Genomic DNA, 24,684 nt, shown 5'->3' on the forward strand with positions numbered 1-24,684 from the left:
GACTAGTGTAAGGAAGTATGGCCGTGTTCCCCCAGGCTCTGGGGTCTGGTTCTGAATGGAAAGGGCCCCACCCCTTTCCTCTTAGAGAAGATAGACCCCCTAGAGGGGGGTCATTAGCATTTCAATGGTCTCTCTCTCTGCTTGTGCTGTCTCCACTCTTCTTTGAGTCACAGCACTGGGAACTGTAATGGCTGGGGCTTTCTCCACTGAGCCAAAAAAGAAACAGATAGTCTCCTTCAGACCTAGTCCAAGGTGACCCTCTGGCTCTCCAAGGTCAGTTGCCACCCAAAGCCTCCGTCTTTTTTTTCGGGTATTCGTACCTGTAGTGAGCAGTTCACACTCGCTACTTAAAACCCCAGTTGGAGCTCACCTGAGCTATATTTGCTTGCTGGGAGAGAGCTTCTCTCTGGCATCACGAGGCTTTGCAGCTCGGGCTATGGGGGAGGGGGCCTCACGACTTGGATCCGCAGGTTTTACTTACAGATTTTATGCTGTGTTCTCGGGCATTCCTCCCAATTCAGGTTGGTGTATGATGAGTGGACGGTCTCGTTTGGCCCCCCACAGTTATTCTGGATTATTTACTAGTTGTTTCTGTTTTTTTTAGTTGTTCCAGGGGGACTACTTAGCTTCCACTCCTCTCTATACCGCCATCTTCCCCGTCTCTCGCCAAGCTGCGTTTTGCAATTTTAATTTGGAAATCCCTGCAACAAAGTATTACAGCTCGTCACTTTCAAATTCTACCTTTCATCTGCCATCAAGACTTAATTTTGCCAAATTTTCTGCCACTGTAAACAAGGGTTACCTTTCTTCCAGTTTGCAATGACACATTCATTATTTCTGCCTAAAGCCTCATTGGAAGTATCTTTACAGTCCATATTTTTACCAGTAGTCTCTTCAGAGCAACCTAGGCCTTTTCCATCAAGCTCCTCACTATTCTTCCAGAATCTTTCTCTTACCCAATTTATAAAACCAGTCCGCTATTTTTGGTATTTGCAAATCGCAGCACCCCTCTTCTCTGGCACCAAAATCTGTTTTGGTTTGCTAAAGGTGCCAGAATGCAATATGTCAGAAATGTGTTGGCTTTTTAAATGGGGATTTATGTGATTGCAAATTTAAAGTTCTAAGGCCATGAAAATGTCCAAATTAATACATCAAGAGGTAGATACCTTCTCTGAGGAAAGGCCGATGGCATCTGGGGTTCTTCTGTCATGAGAGGGCACATGGAAATGTCTGCTGGTTCTTCTTCTCCTGGATTCTAGTTTCAAAATGTTTTTTTCCAAAATGTGTTTGAGTTTTTCTCTTAGTTTCTCTATTTTTTGCTGGTTTCAGGGCATTGGATTATATTGGTGAGTTTACTCTGATGTTGGATTCTCTTTTCTCAATGCTTTTGTTGTTTACTGGCCTTGTGTTAATTCTCTTCTTTGCTACTTTGGTTCATCAGTATTACCCAACCAGGGCTGGGCCTGGGACCCACAAAGAGGCATGCACCAGCTCTTCAGGGCCCCAGGGAGAAGGCCAGGTAAAGATGCCTAAAAGTCTTTAATTCCACTCCCCATGGGTACACTTTCCTGGCCCACCCAGCATATGGACCTCGTCTCCCAAAAGCCTTTTAGGCTTCTTTCCGGAGGTACACTTTTCTCACCTGCCAGCAGTTGGTGATCTTTGCCAACCTGTTCCCTCAGCAGGCAGGCTATTTATAGCTGTAGGCACCAGGCAGTGGTGTAGCTGTGTCCCAGCAGGATGGATTGAAATCACTGGTCCCAGAAGTCCAAATTCATGGACCAAAAGCTGGCACAGTGCTAGACTGTGTTCTACCCTGTTTTTAGGAGAGTGGACCTTCACTGCGCTTTCAGTCTGGAGCTGCCTGCCAGAAACCAGAGAACTGGAGGCTTTCTGTCCTCGGTGTGGGGGTTGGGTGCCTGGAGCTGGGGATGAGGGAAATTACTCACAGTCTCGCACTGCAGCTTCTCCATCTCTTTGCCCTGCACTTTCCTGGGTGTTGTAGAGCACTCTTCTCTATCTCCAGAGCTGTAGATCCATTGCTGGGGACAGTTTTTACCTGAACTCTTGTTGTTTCTCTGGGAGAGAGTTGAGCCCAGCCTCTCCCTAATCAACCGTCTTGGATGCAGTCCAGCCCTTGTTCTTTCTTGAGTTGGTTTTTGTATATGATGTGAGGTAGGATCTAACTTCGTTCTTCATCCAGTTTTCCCAGCACCATTTCTTGAAGAGATAGTTCGTTTTCTATTGCATGTGTTTAGCATCCTTGGCAAAAATCAGTTGACTTTACATGAGTTGGGTGTATTTCGGTACTTTCAGTTCTTTTTCTGATCTGTCTTTATACCAGTATGACACTGTTTTGTTTGCTATCACTTTGTAATAGAATTTGATATTGGAAAGTGTGAGTCCTCCAGTCCTGTTCTTCTTTTTCAAGATTGTTTTGGCTATTGGGGCCCTTTGCAGTTCCATATAAATTTGAGAAATGGTTTTTCCTTTTCTGCAAAAAGCGCTGCTAGAATTTTAATAGCGATTGCCTTGAATTTGTATGTTGCTTTTGGTAATATTGCCATATTAACAGTGTTATCTCTTCCAATTTCTGAAACTTGGGATGTCTTGCCATTTAATTAGGTCTTTAATTTCTGTCAGCAGTGTTTGTAGTTTTCAGTAAATACATCTTTTGTATCTTTAGTTAAATTTATACCTATATATTTTATTCTTTTAGATGCATTTGTAAATGGATTTTCTTAATTTCCTCTTCAGATGGTTCATTCCTAGTGTATAGGAACACAATTGTATATTATGTGTTGATATTGTACCCTGCCACTTTGCTGAATTCATTTTTTAGCTTTAATAGTTTTCTTGTGGATTCCTTTGGATTTTCTCTATGTAAGATCATGTCATCTGCAAATTAGAGATAGTTTTATTTCTTCCTTTCCAATTTGGATACTGTTCTGGTTTGCTAATGATGCCTGTTATGCAAAATACCACAAATGGGTTGGCTTTTATAAAGGGGGTTTATTTGGCTACACAATTACAGTCTTAAGGCCATAAAGTTCCAGGGTAACGCATCAAGAGAGTACCTTCAGTGAAGGATGGCCATTGGCACCTGGAAAACCTCTGTTAGCTGGGAAGGCACGTGGCTGGTGTCTGCCTGCTCCCAGGTTGTGTTTCAAAATGGCGTTCTCCAAAATGTCAGTGTCACCTTCCAACAGCTATCTTCAAAATGTCTCTGTAAACTGCAGCTTCTCTCTCAGCTCCTGTGCATTCTTCAAAGTGTCCCTCTTGGCTGTAGCAAGCGCGCTCCTTCTGTCTGAGCTTATGTAGTGCTCCGGTAAACTAATCAAGGCCCATGCTGAATGCGTGGGGCCATGCCTCCATGGAAATTATCCAGTCAGAGTTATCACCTCCAGTTGGGTGGGTCACATCTCCATGGAAACACTCAAAGAATTACAATCTAATCAATACTAATAGTCCACCCACACAAGATTGCATCAAAGATAATGGCATTTTGGGAAACATAATACATTCAAACTGACACAGATACTTTTTCTTTTCCTTGCCTCATTGCTCTGGTAAGAACTTCTAGTACAGTATTGAATAGCAGTGGTGAAAGAGGCATTCCTGTCTTGTTCATGATCTTAGGGGGAAAGCTTTAAGTCTCTCACCATTGACTATGATGTGAGCTGTGGGTTTTTCACAAATAGGTTTTATCATGTTGAGAAGGTTCGCTTCTATTCCTGCTTTTCTGGGCATGTTGATCAAGAAAGGGTGCTGGATTTTGTTTTCTGCATCTGTTGAGATTATTGTGTTTTTTTCCTTCGTTCTATTTCATAGTATATCATATTGATTGATTTTTGTATATTTACTCACCCTTGTATTTATGGGATGTATCCCACTGGATCATGGTGTATATCCTTTTTTTTTTAATTTTTATTTTGAAATAAATTCAAACTTACAGTAACAGTTGCAAAAATATGCAGAACTCCAGCATATCCCAACCCCCCTCAACCAATACCCCAATCTGTCACCTTTAATATTTTGTCACTTTACCATTTCTTTCTTTCCCTCCCCCCTCCTTTCCTCCCTATCATCCATCATTTATTGCTCTGTCTTCTGAACATATGAGAGCAAGTTGCACACATCCTTGAACAAATAATATAATTCACATATACATTTCCTATGAACAAGAATATTCATTTATGTAATCATATTAAGTGTAGTTAAATTCAAGAAATTTAACATTGATATAAAGCTTACATTCTGTATTTCATTTTTTTCTTATGTCCCAATTGTGTGCTTTTGAGCCTTTTCTCCTCTATTCTTAGATCTCATCCAGGATCATCTATGGCATTTAACTGTCAGTATCTATTTAGATTGTCTTTTTTTTTCAGTTCTGGAAACATACATACAGCAAAAATCTTCCCATTCCAACCCCTTCCAAGCATTCCATTTAGTGGAATTCATCACATTCACAATATTGCAATGCCGTCTTCCCACCATCCATTACTACAAATTTCCCTTCACCCCAAACAGAAACCCTACACGCTTTTCTTATTAACTCCCTATTGCCCCTTCCCCCACTTCTCATAACCCATACTCTACTTTTCATCTCTATGATCATATTCTCTGATACTTCCTTTGTGTTTACCGTGGGGCTTAAATTTAACATCTTAATTCTATAACAATCTTGTTTTCTTTGATACCAACTTAACTTCAATAGGACACATAAACTATGTTCCTATACTCCTCCATTCCCCCACTTTTATGTACTTCTTGTCAAAAACTACATATTTTACATTGAGTCCAAAACTACTGATTTATCATTATACTTTATGTCTTTTAGATCCTGTAGGAAGTAAATGGTGGAGTTACAAATAAAAAATACAGTAGTATTGGTATTCTTATTTACCATATGATCTTTATTGGAAGTCCTTATTTCGTCGTGTGGTTTCAGTCAGTTGTTCAGTGTCCCTTCCTTTCAGCCTCCACGATTCCCTTTAGCATTTCTTATAGGACTGATCTACTGGTGGTGAAGTCCCTCAGCTTTTGATTATCCAGGAGTGTTTTTATCTCCTCCCCATTTTTAACCTCCAGGTGTTTGTGAATTTTCTAAGTCTCTGATAGTTATTGACTTCTAACTATATTCCATTGTGGTCAGAGAATGTGCTTTGAATAATTTCAGTTTTTTTAAATTTATTGAGGCTTGTTTTATGTCCCAGCCTATGGTCTATTCTGGAGAAGGTTCCGTGATCACTAGAGAAGAATGTGTATCCTGGTTATTTGGTTATGTAATGTTCTATATATGTCTGTTAAATTTCTCTATATCTCTCTCTCCTTTCTTTGTTTCTTTGTCAGTAGGGCTCTTTAGTATCTGAAGTAGAGCAGGTCTTTTATTAGCAAAATCTCTCAGCATTTGCTTGTCTGTGAAAAATTTAAGCTCTCCCTCAAATTTGAAGGGGAGTTTTTCTGGATAAAGTATTCTTGGTTGGAAATTTTTCTCTCTCAGTATTTTAAATATGTCATGCCACTGCCTTCTTGCCTCCGTGGTGGCCGCTGAGTAGTCACTACTTATTCTTATGTTGTTTTCTTTGTATGTGGTGAATTGCTTTCCTCTTGCTGCTTTCAGAACTTGCTCCTTCTCTTCAGTATTTGACAGTCTGATCAGAATATGTCTCGGAGTGGGTTTATTTGGATTTATTCTATTTGGAGTTCGCTGAGCATTTATGCTTTGTGTGTTTATATTGTGTAGAAGGTTTGGGAAGTTTTCCCCAACAATTTCTTTGAATACTGTTTCTAGACCTTTTCCCTTCTCTTCCCCTTCTGGGACACCAATGAGTCTTATATTTGGACGTTTTATTTTATCTATCATATCCCTGAGATCCATTTCAATTTTTTCAGTTTTTTTCCCTATTCTTTCTTTTGTTCTTTCATTTTCCATTCTGTGGTTCTCGAGGTTGCTGAGTTGTTGTTCAGCTTCCTCTAGTCTTGTACTGTGAGTATCCAAGATCTTTTTAATTTGGTCAACAGTTTCTTTTATTTCCATAAGATCATCTATTTTTTTTATTTACTCTTGCAATTTCTTCTTTATGCTCTTCTAGGGTCTTCTTCTTGTCCTTTATATCCTGTGCCATGCTCTTCTTCATGTCCTTTATACCCTGTGCCATGCTTTTGTTGTTTGTCTTTAGTTCTTTGATTAATTGCTCTTTAGTTCTTTGATTAATTGCTCCGAGTACTGTGTCTCCTCTGATCTTTTGATTTGAGTGTTTGGGTTTGGGTTATCCATATCGTCTGGTTTTTCATATGCTTTAAAATTTTCTATTGTTTTGGCCTCTTGGCATTTGCTTTACTTGATAGGGTTCTGTTAAGAGATGAAGGATTATTCAGACACCAATCTCTAATTTGTCAGATCTACAGCTTGGTGGCGTACACTTTCTCTAACCAGCAGATGGCATCCGCGAGTCACCTATTCCCCTCAAGTCAGTTCCACCCAACTTTGTCTTTGTGGTGTGTGGAGGTCTGATTCTTGTGGGGTCCAATTGGTGCACCAAGTTTGGGTGTGTTGTTGGTGCAGTCTGCCCTGAATGTGGGGCCTGTGTCTGAGCAGTTAGGGAGGCAGGGCAGCTTTAATAATGAAACCTCCCAGGTGTTCCTGGAGATTTAAGGCTGTTGCAAGAGTCTAAACCTTCATTTCTGTCTCACCACAGATTGTCTCTGCCGCTGACCTACAAGTCCTTGGTATTGGCATAGGGTCCCTCAGATTTCTGGGTGGGTTCCTCTTCTAAGCCATGACCTTCTAGGGCCTCTGCTGAGGGAAGGTTGTGCTACATCACAAGTGCGCACCATCCTTCAAGGGAAGCCCTGGGCCGCTGGGCCGTGCAGGGGTGTTCCCAGCCTGCTGTAAAGATGGCTGAATGGGGCATGTTAATTTCCCCCTTTTCACACAGCTCCGCCTTCCCAATTCTGGGACAATTAGCTGTGGGTGCATGAAAGGCTATTGTCCACGCCCGATACTGTGGTGTGTGTGCGGTGTTGCTGGAAACACTTCCCATCACACTGGGTCCCTTGGCACAGCTCTGGGCTGTGGCTCCCGGCCAGGCAGGAGCGTTCCCAGCCCACTGGGAAGATGGCTGCAAGGGGCGTGTTTTTTTCCTCTTTTGTCTCACCTCTGCCCTCCTCGCTCTAGCAGCAACTGCGCGAAAGGCTATTTTCCACTACAGATATTGAAGCCTTCGCACAGCCCTTTCCTGCTGCCCTTCACTGTGTGGTTCTTGCTGCTGTATCTGCAGCTGCTTCTGGGATTTTTTAAAAAAGAACTAGTCCGCCTCCAAACGCCAACCCACGTTTTCCCCACGCCGCAGCATGGCTGCCGGACATTCAGCAGGCTCACTCACTCGTTTCAGAACGCAGACTCTCGGTTTCACCAAGTACACGGTCCGTGTGGTTTTAGCAGACCTTGTCCGGCTGGTGCATTGCTGAAACTGTTGTTCTGGGTCACTTTCTGGCCTCTATCTAGTATTTTACACAGAGGTGTTTTTTTGCCCTGTCTCTCCTAGCCGCCATCTTAGGTTCTCCTATTCTTTTTTTTTTTTTTTTTTTTTTTTTTAATCATCATTTTATTGAGATATATTCACATACCACGCAGTCATACAAAACAAATTGTACTTTCGGTTGTTTACAGTACCATTACATAGTTGTACATTCATCACCTAAATCAATCCCTGACACCTTCATTAGCACACACACAAAGATAACAAGAATAATAATTAGAGTGAAAAAGAGCAATTGAAGTAAAAAAAGAACACTGGGTACCTTTGTCTGTTTGTTTCCTTCCCCTACTTTTCTACACATCCATCCATAAACTAGACAAAGTGGAGTTTGGTCCTTATGGCATTCCCAATCCCACTGTCACCCCTCATAAGCTACATTTTTATACAACTGTCTTCGAGATTCATGGGTTCTGGGTTGTAGTTTAATAGTTTCAGGTATCCACCACCAGCTACCCCAATTCTTTAGAACCTAAAAAAGGTTGTCTAAAGTGTGCGTAAGAGTGCCCACCAGAGTGATCTCTCGGCTCGTTTTGGAATCTCTCTGCCACTGAAGCTTATTTCATTTCCTTTCACATCCCCCTTTTGGTCAAGAAGATGTTCTCCATCCCACGATGCCGGGTCTACATTCCTCCCCGGGAGTCATATTCCACGTTGCCAGGGAGATTCACTTCCCTGGGTGTCTGATCCCACGTAGGGGGGAGGGCAGTGATTTCACCTTTCAAGTTGGCTTAGCCAGAGAGAGAGGGCCACATCTGAGCAACAAAGAGGCATTCAGGAGGAGACTCTTAGGCACAAATACAGGGAGGCCTAGCCTCTCCTTTGCAGCAACCGTCTTCCCGAGGGTAAAACTTATGGTAGAGGGCTCAACCCATCCAACCACCAGTCCCCTATGTCTGTGGTCATGTTAGCAACCATGGAGGTGGGGTAGGCGAATACCCCTGCATTCTCCACAGGCTCCTCAAGGGGGCACTACATCTTTTTTTTTTTTTTTTCCCCTTGTTTGTCTTTTTTTCTTTTCTTTTTTTTTTTTTTTAACTTTCCCTTCTTTTTTCAAATCACCTGTATGAAAAAAAAAGTTAAAAAGAAAACAAACATACAATAAAAGAACATTTCAAAGAGACCATAGCAAGGGAGTAAGAAAAAGACAACTAACCTAAGATAACTGCTTAACTTCCAACATGTTCCTACTTTACCCCAAGAAAGTTACATAATATAGCAACATTTCAGTGAACTTTCCTATTCTTTTTAATATACCATTAGGTTTAGTTTGCTTGTGTTTTGTTACGGAATTTTGCATATATAGCCAAGGGAATATTAATCTGTAATTTTCTTTTCTTGTGATGTCTTTATCAGATTTTGGTGTCAAAGTAATACTGGCTTCACAGAATGAATTAAAAAGTATTCCTTCCTCTGAAATTCTTCGGGAGAGTTTAGGATTGGTATTATTCTTTAAGTGTTTGTTAGAATTCACCAGTGAAACCATCCTGTTCTGGATGTTTCTTTGCTGGAAGGTTTTTGATTATTGATTCAATCTCTGTGCATGTTATATGTAGGTTTCTTGCCATTGTCTGCTTGTTCTTGAGTCAGTTTGGATAATTGATGTATTTCTAGGAATTTTTTCATGACGATTGGCATACGGTCATTTGTAATATTCTCTTATTGTTATTTCTGTAAGGTTAATAGTAATGTCACCAGTTTCGTTTCTGATTTTAGTTGTTGGCATCTTTTCTCTCTTTTCATTGCCAGTCTAGCCAAAGGTTTGTCAACTTTGATTTTTTTCAATGAACCCACTTTTTGTTTTGTTTACTTTATCAGTTGTTTTTCTGTTCTCCATTTCATTTATCTCCATTCTGGTCTTAATTATTTCCTTTCTTCTACTATGTTTGGGTTTACTTTGAACTTGTGTTTCCTGTTTGTCATGATGCGTTCCTGTTTGTTTAGATGATCTTTTTTGATGACCTATTTTGAATCACTTATCCTTTCCTTTAGTGTAGATGTTTTAAGTATTTTTTAAAAATTATTTTCTCACATTTTATTGCACAATACAAATTTGATTAAAATGCACTAAGAAACAATGTTTTGTGTTTAAATCAACACTATGTTAAAATGTTTCGCAGGTGGTAACACCTTAAAATATATTCCAATTCAGCACAAAGGTGTAGAATTTTTATCTGAAAGTTTAGATATTTTAACTATAGTTATCCATTCAAACACACACAACTTTTTTGGTCTTTCTTTCTCTCCATTTTTATTTATTTTATTCTTCCTCTTTAGAAGTTCACAGTATTATGGAAGTGAAAAATATGACTGACAGAAACTACCCTAAATATATTGCTTTATAATATAAAAAATTCAGTAATGTTGCCACAACCCCTAATACAATGTGATCCTTATTTGTTTACTGTTATCCAGAATAAACTTATTTACATTTTAAATTGTTCAAGTAAATCTAGAACGGTGCTTGTAAAAGTAAGGTCCCACTGCTAAGATTAATGGACATCTCTTTCAAGATCACCTCTAACTCGAACACAAATTAAGTTAGATTTCTAACAATTTTTTGATTTTGCAATTAATTGTATATTCTCAAATAGTCTAAAACTTTCAAATAAACCAAAAATATCATTTGATTTACAGATACCCTTTTGTATAGCAGTTAAAAGATGTATCTGTCCAACCAAATGTTCTCTTTAGTGTTCTGTAACACTAAACCCAGTGATGACAACTTGGGCCAAATCTTTCACCTTAAATAAACATTTCATATTCTTCATACTTAAATAGCCTTATCATTTTGCTATAGTATATGTTTCTTGGTAACATTTAAACAATTAACTGAACCAAAGACCAACCTCTTATCTCTGAAGACTTGGCAAGTCTGATAGGATTCTCAAGGTTTGCTTTAAAACTTTCAAGAAACCTGGTAGCCAGTTCATCAGCTACCACTTGGCTGTCACTGAACACTGTGACAGTTATGAGTTGATGCTGCTGCAGTTTGGCATTCCCCTCTTCATCCTGAGTGACCTTCAGCACAGGCCGGAATCTCCAAACAGCCAAAATGCAGGCTTGAGGAGGGTTGACAACTGCAGTAAGTTCATCAATGCCCAAAATCCCCAAGTTGGAAATACTTACTGAAAGATCCTCCCTGATGCTCTTCAGGTAACAACTTTCCATCTCTTGCTTTCCTTTTAGGACCTTTACAGAGTCGGCAATTTCTTGTATATCCTTGGCAGCAGCATCTTTTATAATTGGTGTAATTAAACCTTTATCTGTTGCCACAGCCACTGAAACGTCAATAAAGGGCAGTTGCTTTGGGCCTTCTCCATCTCAACTTACATTAACACCTGGCATTTGTTTAAGAGTAACAGCTGCTGCCTTGATGATAAAATCGTTTACTGATACTTTAATGTCATCTTTGACCAGATCTTCTCTTACTTTTAAAACAGCTCCAAGGCCACAGTCAGCAGTAGCATGTGCATGAGGTACAGTGCTTTTAGATTCAGTTAACTTCTTGGCAATAACTGTGCTAATATTGCTAGCAGGGATTTCAGTGATTGTGCCCAATGCATTAGGTTGTCCAGGAGTTGATACTGGTGAGATCAGTGGCCAGGATACAGAGGGCTCAGCTGTAGCCTGTGTGGGCAAAGGTGCTGCTGCAGGAGTGGTTGGAAGGGCTTGGAGCGGCCTGGATTCTGTGATCTTGCCCATCTGTTTCAGTTCTACCAGTTTGAGAGCATCCTCTTTAGTGAATATCCTCGAGGGCCAGTGGTTGCGCTCTGGCTAGCATCAAGTGCATGTTTGTCCTGAATATTACAAGCAGCTGGACTTAAATGGAACTGTAGTTTTCCTGTGTGTGTTCCTTTTTGACAGGGCTAGAAATCTGTGGTTCTGGTGGCGGGAGAGGCACTGATAGTTTTGAAGCTGGTGAGGGAGGACCTATATCTTTGGGAATTTCACCATGTTTCCAGTCTCCTCTTTCTTCAACCATCAAATCAATTAGTGAACCTGGCTTTTTATTTTTAGATCTTTCTTCAACCACTATTTTGGCCAAGATGCCATCATCACTTGCAACTAAGGTAGCCAGAGCTTTGTCAGTCTCAGTTTCGCATAATGCATCTCCAGCACTCACAGCTTCACCTTCGTTTTTCAGGCATTTCACAATGTTCCTTTCTTCCATTGTAGGAGACAGTGATAGCATTAGTATCTTAATAGGATCAATCCGCATCCACTGGGTACTGTGAAACCATCTCCAACTAGCTCCATGGCCCATAAACCATGCAGCAGCCCCCTTAACCAGCCCCAGGTTTCACTGACTGCAGAAGCCCAAGATGTAGTGTAGCACCAGCGGTAACACCCTAGCCTCCCTTTTTAGATATTTTTAATTGTCCCATGGGGATTACATTTAGCATCCTAAATCTATTACAGTTTAGTTATATTGATTGCAACTTGACTTAAGTAGCTTACGCACACACAATACCTGTATCTGTCTATGCCTCTCTTTTATGTATGTTTATGTTACAAATTACATCTTTATGCATGTGTGCCCAGTAACTAAAGATTTGTGCTGCTTTTATATGGATTGGAATTTTCAGCCTTAATTATAAGAGGTAAAAATCAGCATTACAAATGAAAAATGAAATAATACTGGCATTTGTATTTACCCATACTGTTACTTACACCAGAGTTCTTTATTATTTCATTACGCACCAAGACACCGTCTAGTGTCCTTTCTTTTCAACTTGGAGAGCTCTCTTGAACATTGCCTGTAAAGCAGGTCTAGTGTTAATAAACTCCTTCAGGTTTTTTTTTTTTGGTTGTTTTTTGTTTTTTTTTGTTTTGTTTTTTGGAAGTATCTTAATTTCCCCTCATTTTTGAAGGACATTCTCTGGTAATGGTTTTTTTCCTCCCCCCAGCATTTCAAATATGTCCTCCCACTGCCTTCTGTTGAAAAATCAGGTGTTAGTCTTATAAAGGATCCCTTCTATGTGACACTTTGCTCCTCTCTTGCTGCCTTTAAGATTCTCTGTCTATCCATAACATTGGACAGTTTGGTCATAATGTGTTTCAGTGTAGATCTTTTTGAGCTCTTCTGGTTTGAGTTCATTAAGGAACTTGGATATGCATGTTCATAACTTTCATCAGATTTGGGTAGTTTTTTCCCATTACTATTTTGAATCTTCTCCCTGCCCCTTTTCTATTTCTTCTCCCTCAAGGACTCCTTTCATGTGTGTATCATTACACTTGATGTGTCCCATATGTTCCTCAGGCTCCATGATTTTTTTTCATTCTTTTTCTTTCTGTTCCTGAACCTGAACGATTTCAATTGTTTTTTCTTTGAGTTTGCTGATCCTTTCTTCTTCTTCCTCTGTTCTGCTCTTAAATCTGTTGAATTTTTCTCTTCAATTATTATATTTTGGAGTTCGAGAATTTCCATTTGGATCATCTTTATAATTTCTATCTCAATATTGAAAATCTCATTTTATTCATCTATTGTCTTTCTGATTTCCTTTAGTTCATTGATCCTGAGCTTCCTCCAGAATATTTTCCATTGAATTCTTTTTTTCTTGTGACTGGGCCGTACTTTCCTGTCTCCTTATGTTTTCTAATTTTTTTGTTGAGAACTGGACATTCTAAGTATTATGTTTGGTCACTCTGGAAATCTAGTTTTCCCACTCTTCAATCTGCCAAACTAAGAACAGAGAGAAAAAACAAACAAACAAAAAGCAAAGAATTAGAGAGAGGAAAGAAGAGAGGAAAAGAGAAAAATACTAACAGACAAAACAGATACACAAAACAAGGAACAAAGATAATGGGGGATTAAAGCTTAAAATGTAGAGTTTCTATTTTGGATAATGAAAGTGTTTTGGAAATGGATGGGATGATGGTGGAAGCCACAAGCTGCTGCTTTCGAGGCCAGAACCTAGGTCAGTGTCCCTGCTTGTCCCTCAGGGGTCCAACCAGACCCCAAAATATAAAACAGAAGAAGGGAGGAAAAATGGAAGAGGTTCACTGGCTCTCTGTGTCCCTGTAAATGCTGGTGTAAGCCGAAAGATGCTGCTTCTGAGAGAAACTGAGGCTAGCATCTGCATGGGCCTTCAGGGATCTGCCAGAATAAGCAACACAAGAAAGAGAAAGAAGAAACCCAACCAATGAGAAAAGTGCACTGGGTCTTTAAGTCCTGGTAGATGCTGGTGTGGGGCCAGAAACTGCTGCTGCAGAGAGCTGAAACCAAGGCCAGGGTTTGTGCTGTGTCCTTGGGTCTGCCAGGCCAGGAAATGCTCACACACAGACAGAAAAAAACGCAAACACTACCTACTTACATCGAAGTGGATGCTGGTGGGAGGCTGGAAGTGCTGTTGCCTGGAGGGCTGAAACTGAGGCCAGCTTCTGTGCTGGTCCCTCACAGATCCCCAAGATCGACTCAACGCCACCTTTGGAGGAGGAGGTTTCCTCTGCAGCCATGGCCCCAGCTGGCCCCTCCCGGAAGAATCCAGGAAGAGTGGCTGCAATTGTGGCCATTTCCGCAGCCGCCATCATAGAGCTAAGCAGTAGAGGCTGGTCACGGGTTTCTGTTTGCACTTTGAAAAGCTGAACGCTCAGCAGCCTCTTTCTTGCTTCCTCTTGCACTCCTGTAGTTCTAAATGTCCACTCTGGTTCCAGGGTTACCTCTTAGTTAATTCCAGTTTCTTTTTCTATTAGAGGGAGTGATTTTGTAAAACTTCTTACTCTGTCATTTTGTGCCTGCACTCCAATCCTTTGACTAATCCTTTTAAACTTTGTGTTTTTTTCCTTTTCGTTCTGCTGAGTTTCCCATGATCCTCTCTGTCCCTTACACTCTCTTGTGTTCTATTTTTATTTGTCTTCATTTCTGAAACAGCTGAGTGGTTTTCTTCTGTTGCTCTCTTGAGATTTGCCCATTTATTTTGTCTCCTGTTGTCTTGTCTTCCAGTGAACTCTTTTATCTTTGCTTTGTGTTTTCATTTCATAGAAGCAGTCATTTCATTAATTTTTAAAATTCATGGCACAGTTTTCAGCTGCTCAGTGGAAGCATTTCTAGTAGAATTTTCCCCTTTTCTTTCCACCTTTTTTTTCTTGTAGCAGCTTTAAGTATATCTTGTGTTAGTTCTTTCCTGAGTACTCATCTTTGAATAGGTTGAGTTTTTCCTGGCTCAGCTCTTTGTAACTGCTTCTTGTGTTGGCCTGGGCTACATATTGGCCCAGGAGAAATGTCCCTGATGACACCTCGGCATCCCGAGCTTGAGTGATGTTGGCCATTACTCCTTTCTGGCCATTGGAGACAGACGGCTCAGCAGGGCAGGGCTCCTACTTCCTTGGGTCTCCCCACACTGCCTGCCACAGACAGGGCTTCTCTGTGTCCATGTGATTCCTAATTCGACCCTCCTGCTTTTGCTTCTTGGATCTCGGAATCTACTACCTTTGCTGCCAGCTCTGTTCCCACAATTACAAAGAAGAGGTTTTAGTTTCATCTGTCAAAATGTGCTCTCCTCACTTTGGAGGATGATGCTTTCCTGAATTTTATTCTTGAAATGGTAACTATGGAATCTTCTCCATTTCCTTCTGTGTCCCTGCTGTATTATCACTGCCTTTTGCAGTTTTGCTACTGTTGTATGGTTTGATATTCCACGTGTTTCCTAGTTCTGTCAGAGTTAGTGCGTTCCTCTTTTTTGTTTTCCTTGCTACTGTTCTGTGAGAAAAGAAGAGAAAAATACCAAACTGGTCGCTGCCTGCCATACTTCTTGTCCTCACATGAAAGAAGTCAAGCAAGGACCCAGCTAAGCACTGGAGAAGGGTCACAAGTCCACTTGTGTATGAATCCCTTACTTTCCGGAGAAGTCAGTTTACTAACTTTGTAGCTGCATAACCTTGGGTAACTGATTTCATCTCACTGACCTAGTGACTGATTTCTTATTTATGAAAGGAGGGTTGTCACCATGGGCTCATGAATGTTTTATTTATTCATTGTGTTTGTTGATCAAAGTCACTTTTCTTTTTCATCCATTTATCCCACATCTGGCTAGTAATAACCCCTTCAAGCCGGTTGAATGTCCTTTTGATGACTCTTATAGGTCTTTGAGCACTTTGTTTTTTCTGGTACAGTATGTTTTGGGCTCTCTTATACTTTCCTTGCTTCCAAAGTGTTGGATTCAGCCATTTCTCCAAGGCTCCCTGATTTCTTTTAGTGGAGAATGGTATTAAGAACCTAAGATCTGTGAGCTAGGGGTGGGTGCTCATTGCTTCTGGGGTATCACTGCTGTTGGGTACCCTGTAGTCAGAGGTGGTGGTCAATACAGGAAGAACAACTGTAACTCCATATTGATATTTCCAGATGAAATTTACCTTTGCAGGTGTCTTCATGCTTGCTTAGATTTTATATTTGTGTGCCTTTTCTCTTACACTGAAAACCTCGTTTTCTAAAAAAGTTAGTATAATTACTTATTTTCTTAAACCTACAATAGACAAAAAATGATTTTCAAGACAACCAAGTGACATTTAAGTGATCATCACAGTTCTTTGAGTCTTCAGACCAGATCCCAGTAAGCAGATGTGCTTGAGGGCCACTAGGAGGGGTTCTTTCCTCTATGGGTTATGTGGTAATATTTTCTTTTTCCTAATTTATATTCACATAGTTGCAAAATATAAAAGTCTAAAATTTGTTTTGAATTTCAGGATTTGCTTTTTTGGGGGGGTTTAACGTTTTACAACTTGTAAAATATTTCTTTGGTTCAGAAGTCAAAGCTAAATTACACAGGAGGAGGGGCAAAATGGCGACATAGAGAGGAGTGGAAGCTAGTTAGTCTCCCTGGAACAGCTAATAAACAACTAGAAACAACTAGTAAATAACCTGAAATAACTGCTAAGGGGCAACTGTGACTGTCCACACATAGTACGCCAACTTGGATTGGCAGGAATACCTGAGATCGCAGCATAAAATCTGTAAGTAAAAGCTGCCGAGAGTCCCCTCTCCCCACGGCGGGCTGAACAGCAAAACCTTGCTGTGGTAGAAAGCAGTGCTCTGAACAAGCAAATACACCTCACTTCGTCTCCAACTGGGATTTTAATTAACAAATATGCACTACTCAAAACAAGCTACAAACCCCCAACAGGCAGACAGAGGTTTTTAGTGACAACTGACCTTAAAGAGCCAGAAGACCCCTCTGTCCCTGGAGGGGGAGCCAGAAAATCAGGTGCTATCTCTGGCCAATGGGTGAAACTGGGGGGCCATGGACTGGCTCTGAAAGGGGGCCACACCTCTTTACACCAGTCACAAGTGACAGGCTGACAGGCGCCACCTGCTGGGCAGGTTTGGAAAGGCACAGCCTCACAGGGTATGTCAGTCTTCTAAGACACACCCTCAGGGAAGCCAGATACTGAATATTACCCTGTTCTGAGACCTGAGCCCATTCTGGTCTGGGAAAACCTGATTGGGGTAACAAAGGAAACCAGATGCCTAGACAATAGAAAACTACAACCTACACTAAGAAAAACTAAGATATGGCCCAGTCAGAGGAACAGACTTACACTTCAGCTGAGATACAGGAATTTAAACAACTAATGCTAAATCAATTCAACAAGTTTAGGGAAGATATGGCAAAAGAAATGAAGGGTATCATGAAAACACTGGGCGAACATAAGGTAGAAAGTCGAAAGTTTGAAAAAAAAAAATGGCAGAATCTATGGAAATGAAAGGCACAACACGAGATGAAAGACACAATGGAGACATACAACAGCAGATCTAAGAAGCAGAAGAAAACACTCAGGAACTGGAGAACAAGATACCTGAAATCCTATACACAAAAGAACAGATAGAGAAAAGAATGGAAAAATATGAGCAACGTCTCAGGGAATTGAATGACAGCAAGAAACACATGAATGTACGTGTCATGGGTGCCACAGAAGGAGAAGAGGGGGGAAAGGGGGCAGAAGCAATAATAGAGGAAATAATGAAAATTTCCCGTCTCCAATGAAAGACATAAAATTACAAATCCAAGAAGCACAACATACCCCAAACAGAATGGATCTGAATAGGCCTGCACCAAGACACTTAATAATCAGATTATCACATGTCAAACACAGATAGAGAATCCAGAAAGCAAGAGAAAAGCGATCTGTCACATACAGAGGGAGCTTGATAAGACTATGTGCGGATTTCTTAGTAGAAACCATGGAGGCAAGAAGTAAGAAGTATGATGTATTTAAGATACTGAAGGAGAAAAACCGCCAACTAACAATCCTATATCCGGCAAAACTGTCCTTCAAATACGAGGGAGAGTTTAAAATATTCTCTGACAAGCAGACAATGAGAAAGTTTGTGGCAGACAATGAGAGTTTGTGAAGAAGATACCAGCTCTACAGGAAATACTGAAGGGAGCACTACAGACAAATAGGAAAAGACAGGAGTGAGAGGTTTGGAACACTGTTTTGGGTGATGGTAGCACAGCAATGTGAGTAAAGTGAACAAAGACAACTGTGAGTATGGTTGAAAGAGGAAGGTTAGGAGCATGAGGGACACCAGAAGGAAAGAGGAAAGATAAAGACTGGAAGTGTATAACTCAATGAAACCTAGAGTGCTCAGCAATTGTGATAAAATGTACAAATGTGTTTTTACATGAGGGGGAACAAATGAATGTCAACCTTGCAAGGTGTTAAAATTAGGATGATATTGGGGGGAAAATACAGTCAATGCAAACTAGAGACTTGTAGTTAACAGAAACATTGTATTACGCTTCCTTTAATTAACAAAGGCAAAATACCAAAGCTAGATGCCTATGGGGGGTATGGGACTCTTGGCATTGATGTTGTCTGACTCTTTATTCTAGTTTAGTTTAATTTCTGTCTTTCCTTTTATTGCTTCCTAGCTGTCATGTTTTGTTTTGTTTCTCTCTCTCTTCTTTTTCTTTTCTCTCTACCTTCTTTGACTCTTCCTCCTTCTTTGTGGAAGAAATGAAGATGTCCTTATATAGATAGTGGTGATGGTGGTGAATACATAAATACGTGACTATAGAGAACCATTGATTGTTTACTTAGGACAGAATGTATGGTGTGTGAACAAAATCGCCTTAAAAAATGGGTTGATGAAGAAACCTTGAGGGCACTATCTTGAGTGAAATAAGACAGATACATAAGGAAAAATATTGCAGGGCCTCACTGATATGAACTAATAATAATATGTAAACTCATAGACATGAAATATAAGTTAGCAGGATATAGAAAGAGGCTAAAGAATGGGGAGCAGTTGTTTATTATGAGCAGAATGTTCAACTAGGTTGAACTTAAGTGTTAGAAATAGAGGTGATGGTAGCATATTGTGAGAATATCTAACAGTGCTGAACAATATGTGAATGTGATGACATGGGAAGCTCAGAGTCACGTATGTCACCAGAAGGAATGTTGGAGATTAAAAGATGGGAATGTATAAAACAGTGAATTGTGGTGGACAATGTCCGTGATTAACTATACAAATATTAGAAATCTCTCTCATGAACTAGAACAAATGTACGACACTATAACTAGAAGTTAATAATAGAGGGGCATATAGGAAAAAATATATACCTATTTCAAACTGTATACTACAGTTAGTAGTTCTAGTTTGCTAATGCTGCCAGAATGCAAAACACCAGAGATGGATTGGCTTTTATAAAACAGGGTTTATTTGGTTACACTGTTACAGTCTTAAGGCCATAAAGTGTCCAAGATAACACATCAGCAATTGGGTACCTTCACTGGAGGATGGCCAGTGGTGTCCGGAAAACCTCTGTCAGCTGGGAAGGCACGTGGCTGGCATCTGCTCCAAAGTTCTGGTTTCAAAATGGCTTTCTCCCAGGACGTTCCTCTCTAGGCTGCAGTTCCTCAAAAATGTCACTCTTAGTTGCACTTGGGATATTTGTCCTCTCTCAGCTTCTCTGGCGAAAGAGTCTGCCTTCAGTGGCCGTTTTCAAGCTGTCTCTCATCTGCAGCTCCTGTGCTTTCTTCAAAGTATCCCTCTAGGCTGTACTAGCTTGCTCCTGTCTGAGCTTATATAGTGCTCCAGTAATTGAATTCAGACCCACCCAATGGGTCAGCCAACACCTCCATGGAAATTATCCAATCAGAGTCTTCACCCATAGTTGGGTGGGGTGCACCTCCGTGGAAACACTCAAAGAATTTCAATCTAATTAACACTGATAGGTCTGCCCACACAGGGTTACATCAAAGATAATGCGTTTGGGGGACATAATGCATTCAAACTGGCACAGTAGTATTTTAACGTTCTTTCATCAACAGTAACAAATGTTCTATACCAAAACTATGAATCAGTAATGGAGGAGAGGTGGTTAGGGGTATGGGAGGATTTGAGTTTCCTTTTTTTGTCTTTATTTATTTTCTGGAGTAATGAAAATGTTCTAAAAATTGGAAAAAAAAAAATTGTGGTGATGGATGCACGGCCGTATGATGGTACCATGGGCAATTGGTTGTATACTTTGGTTCTCTGGATAATTGTATGGTATGTGAACAATCTCAGTAAAATTATGTTTTAAAAAAAAAGTCAAAGCTGTATGAAAAGGAAACTCACGAGTCACTCCCAGCCCTGTGCCCTCCCACTTTGCCATCTGCTGTGGGTGGGTCTCTGGTTTGCCCTCTTAGTTTCCTTTTGCAAACGTAAGTATGTACACACAGTTTACATTTTCTTTGTTCTCCAATCCTTTCTTACACAATATGTAGCATATTACATATATATATATTGACATATTCTGGAGATGATTCCAAGCCAGCACAGAGAGATCTTACTCATTCCTTTTTTTGTGGCTACATTGTCCTCAGATCCCGCCCCCCCCGACCCCCTCCCCAAAAGGCTATACTCATGGACATTCTGGCCCATGCTATTTCATGCTTGTGATGGTATTGCCTACTCAGAAGCCACTGGTAGGGGAACATATGTATGTAAAGCACTAACAGTGCCTTTACTTCTTTGTAGAGTAAGAGAAAATAAAACCACTTAAACTTACAAAACCATTAAAAATATTTCAAAACATATCTAAATACTTAAATGAATATTCTCTTTGGGTATATTTTTGCATGAGTTGGACTTCTTAAAATATGCGTTCAGTTAAGTTTGAATTGAGGAGACCCTTTCCTGGTGATTCTGTAGACATTCTTGGTTACAGTGATCTTCAAATTGTTGTCATAACTAGGTTCTTCACATAAAATGCCATTATTTTAATTAGGTGTATATGTGTATGTCTTTTAATATTTGTAATTGTAAATGCTGGGAAAGCAGTTACTTTTATGGTAGTGTTCTAGATGAGCTCTTTTGTCAACAATTAGAAAACCAGTCTCCAGTCGTAGGCTTTCTCTTAAGTTCCACCAGCTTTGTAGCCACATCTGTGTCAGGGTCTTCTGTTTTCCTTTGAACTTTGATATGCCATTTAGTTATTTTTTTTGCATGCATAAAACCATCTTCGAATCAGTTTGACAGCTCCTTTCCCTGTTGTCCCACCAGGTCTGATTTCAAGCAGTTCGAGAGGATCGTGTGATAAAACCAATGCTTAGTTTGGAGACATGCAGCTTCTCACATTTTCTTTTTCCTGATTTGTATTCACATGGTTCCAGACATCATACAATATTTGTCCTTTTGTGTCTGGTTTATGTATCACTCAACATGATGTCTTCAAGGTTCATCCATGTTGTCACATGTATCAAAACTTAATTCCTTTCTAGTGCTGAATAATATTCCATTTACGTATAAACCACATGTTTATCCATTCCTTAGTTAAGAACACTTGGGTTGCTTCCGTCTTTTGGCAATTGTGAGTAATGCTGCTATGAACATTGGTGTGCGAATATCTGTTCAAGTCCCTGCTTTCAATTCTTTTGGTTATATATCTAGAAATGGGATTGCTGGGTCATATGGTAATTCTGTACTTAACTTTCTGAGGAACCGCCACACTGTCTTCCACAGCTGCTGCACCATTTTACATTCCCACCAACAATGAAAGAGTGTTCCTATTCTCTGGATCCTCTCCAACACTATTAATTTTCCATATTTTTAATAGTAGCCATTCTAGTAGTATGAAATTGTATCTCATTGTGGTTTTGACTTGCATTTCCCTAATAGTGTTGAGCATCTTTTCATGTGCTTTTTTTGAGGGGGGGGATTATTAAGGAGTGAGAAAAAGTTAAACTATGGAGGGCATAAGAGAGTGGAGGGGTTTGCAGGGGCCTAGAGATCATGCCATCTGTTCGTATAATAGAGACTGAGAAGCAGGTTAGTGGCCTGGAGAATTTTGGCATAGCAAAGTAAGTGGCTTCCGTGTTTAAAAGGAATGAAATGTTTTTACGTGCGACTGTGAGCATTGCCCGTGGTTCCTCCAGCGTGATGGTGGTAACTGGAGCTTTTTCGGTACCTGGGTGTTTTCAGTTGTCCATGGTGAGCCCCAGGAGATTGGGGAGCTTGAGCCGTGTGTCCCACAGGTCTCTTAGACTGTTCTTTTTATTCTTTTACCTTTATGCTCCTCAGCCTCAATCATTTCAGTTTTCTTGTCTTCAAGTTCATTGATTCTTCTGCCACATCCTATCTGTTGAAACCTTCTAGGGAATTTTTCATTTCAGTTATTGTGTTCTTGAACTCCTATATTTCTCTGGAAAGATTCCCATATTGTTCATTCATTGTTTTCTTCATATACTTCAGTTTTTTTTCCATATTTTCTTTTACCTTATTGATCATATTGAGAATCATTATTTTAATGTCTCTGTCTGATAAGTTCAAAGTCTGGTCCTCTTCCTTAATGGTTTTTAGATTTTATCTTGTTCCTTTGGATGGGCCATCATTTCCTGTTTCTTTGTTTGTCTTGTAATCTTTTGTTGCACACCAAACATTTTAATATTTTAAAATGTGAACTCTGGGATTTAGTTCCTGGGCCGGCCCTTAAGTTTGTATTCGGCTAGTGATAGGGCAAAGATTTTCTTGAATGCCAGGAGCTAGTCCAAAGAAATCAACTAAGGCAAAAAGCACCTTTCATTGTCATTGCAAATTGGCTGTGCTTTGGCTGGTTGTCTCCTTCAGGGCTTAGCCCTCCTGTTAAGCATCTGAGCCTGCCGGGAGCCAGAGCCAGGGAGCTTGCTTCTTCTCCTGGGCCTGTGCTTCCTAGAGGCCCCGGGAATACCCAATTTAGAGTCCATGGAAGTTTGAGTGTACATTCCTCAACTCCCTTGGAACAGTCTTCCTCCCCCTCCAAGGTGCTCTCTTGATTGAAGTCCTTCGCCCCGTGCCACTTCAACTTAATTATATCTCACATGGTCCCAGCTGTCTACAAGAGACCTTTAGGACAATCTCTGGACAGAAGAGCCGCAGGAGATGCATTCCCCAGCTCAGCCTCTCAGACTTCCTCCAGGTAGATTGGCACTGACATACATTTACCCTGTTGTGCACACAGGGGCTTCTCTGCGGCCTCTGGAACAGGGCCAGGGATGCATACTGGGAACGCAAGCTGGTTCCACTCTGTCTTGTAGATAGTTTGGGGAGGATCAGCAAGGGCACCAGGTGCTTCTACTGTGGCTTTTGAAGCTGCATTCTCTTAAATCAGCACTTGTCTGGGTAATGCACCCCTTAAAGGGCTTTCTTTAGTTTTGAGGAAGGCTACTGTCTTTAAGATTCCCCTTTTCCTGAGGGGCTTGGAACAATGGCCACCCTCAGAGCCGGCCCCCAGGGATCTGAAGTAGCCGATGCAAAGTAGAGAACTGAACAAACTGATCCAGTCATTCCTCAACTCCCTTGGATCAGACCACACCTCCCCAGAGTTTGGAGGACGAGTTCTTTATGTCCCACCCTGGCACCAGCAAGCTGAGCCAGGAGCAAGAGCTCCTGTCCCTGTTGCCACCTGACACAAGCCTGGGGGAAGGAGGAAGATAGCTGCTGCAGGGAGGGTGGAACTCACTGGTATTTATTACAGTTTTTCAGTTTCTTCCTGCTGCTTCTCCTTGGATGCTGCACAGTGTTCCCCTGGACTTCGAAGCTTCAAAGTGGTTGACTTGCAAAGTTCCTGCCAGTTCGTAGTTGTCTTGGTGGAGGGACTGATTCCTGGAGCTCTCTACTCCCTCTTCCCATAATACTTTGTCTACTTTTTTATTGGTCTGTTCTTTTTCTCATTGATTTCTAGGAGCCCTTAGTATATGAAGGAGATTACTCTTTAGACTGTGATAGGAGTCACAAATTTTTTTTCCAAGTTAGTCATTGGTCTTTTGATTTTGTTTATAGTGTATTTGGCCATATAGGATATTTGCTTATTTGTTTATTCGCATAGTAAAATTTATTGCTCTTTTCTTTTATGGTTTTTGGATTCTGAATCATAGTCAGAAAGATCTCCACTCCATGGTGATAAAAGAATTCCCCCATCTTTTCTTCACATACTTCTTGAGTTGCCTTTAAATCTTTGATCCTGTTGGTGTTTAGCCTGGTGTACTATGTCAGGTATGGATACAGGTTTTTTCTTCCAGATGGCTACTTGGCTACCTATTCCTCCCCAAACCGTTTATTTTTTTTTTTATTGTGAACTTTAACATATATATAACATATAATTTTCAAAGTACGATTTCACAAGTAGTTAGAGAACAAATTTCAAAGAATGTCATGGGTCATGTTCCACAACTTCAGCCATTTCCATTATTGTAAAATGTAACATACATACAGAAAGGTGTCATCTCTCGATGTACAACTCAACAAGCAGTCATGTAGGTAATTACAAGATTGTTACAGATTACAGTTCCATAGTTTCAGTTCTTTCCTTATTATGCAATGCAAGGTATATACAAAATGGTGAAGGCCTTCAAGGCACAATTCAACAAGCAGCTATAGAGCAAATCCCAAAGGATTTGCTACAGTTGTTGTGTCATTTACCTCCCTCTAGCCATTCCAACACCCCAGCATCCAAAATAAATATATAATTATATAAAGCCGAAACCATTTCTTGAATAGTCCATTTCCCCTCTCTGATTTGAGAGGCCAACTTTGCTATGGTATCAAGTTTTCCAGTTTTTATTAGTTTGCTCTCAGTGAATCTGTGCTGGGATACTTTTTAATCACCAGGCAATCATAACTAAATAAGTGGCCATCATTTCAGGAGTGTTCTTAGATCTGGGAAGGAACAATGCA

General features: G+C 40.5%; 1 protein-coding gene and 1 pseudogene across 8 annotated transcripts in view; one reads left to right on the top strand and one right to left on the bottom strand.

Annotated features, from left to right (window-relative positions):
• The window catches only part of SAP130 (Sin3A associated protein 130), a 119,838-nt gene that overhangs the window by 35,971 nt on the left and 59,183 nt on the right, over positions 1 to 24,684 (top strand). The window lies entirely within an intron of this gene.
• Positions 10,260 to 14,072, bottom strand: LOC119543980 (annotated as a pseudogene).

The sequence above is a fragment of the Choloepus didactylus genome, chromosome 9 (assembly GCF_015220235.1).
Source record: "Choloepus didactylus isolate mChoDid1 chromosome 9, mChoDid1.pri, whole genome shotgun sequence".
In the NCBI taxonomy this organism is placed as follows: domain Eukaryota; kingdom Metazoa; phylum Chordata; class Mammalia; order Pilosa; family Megalonychidae; genus Choloepus; species Choloepus didactylus.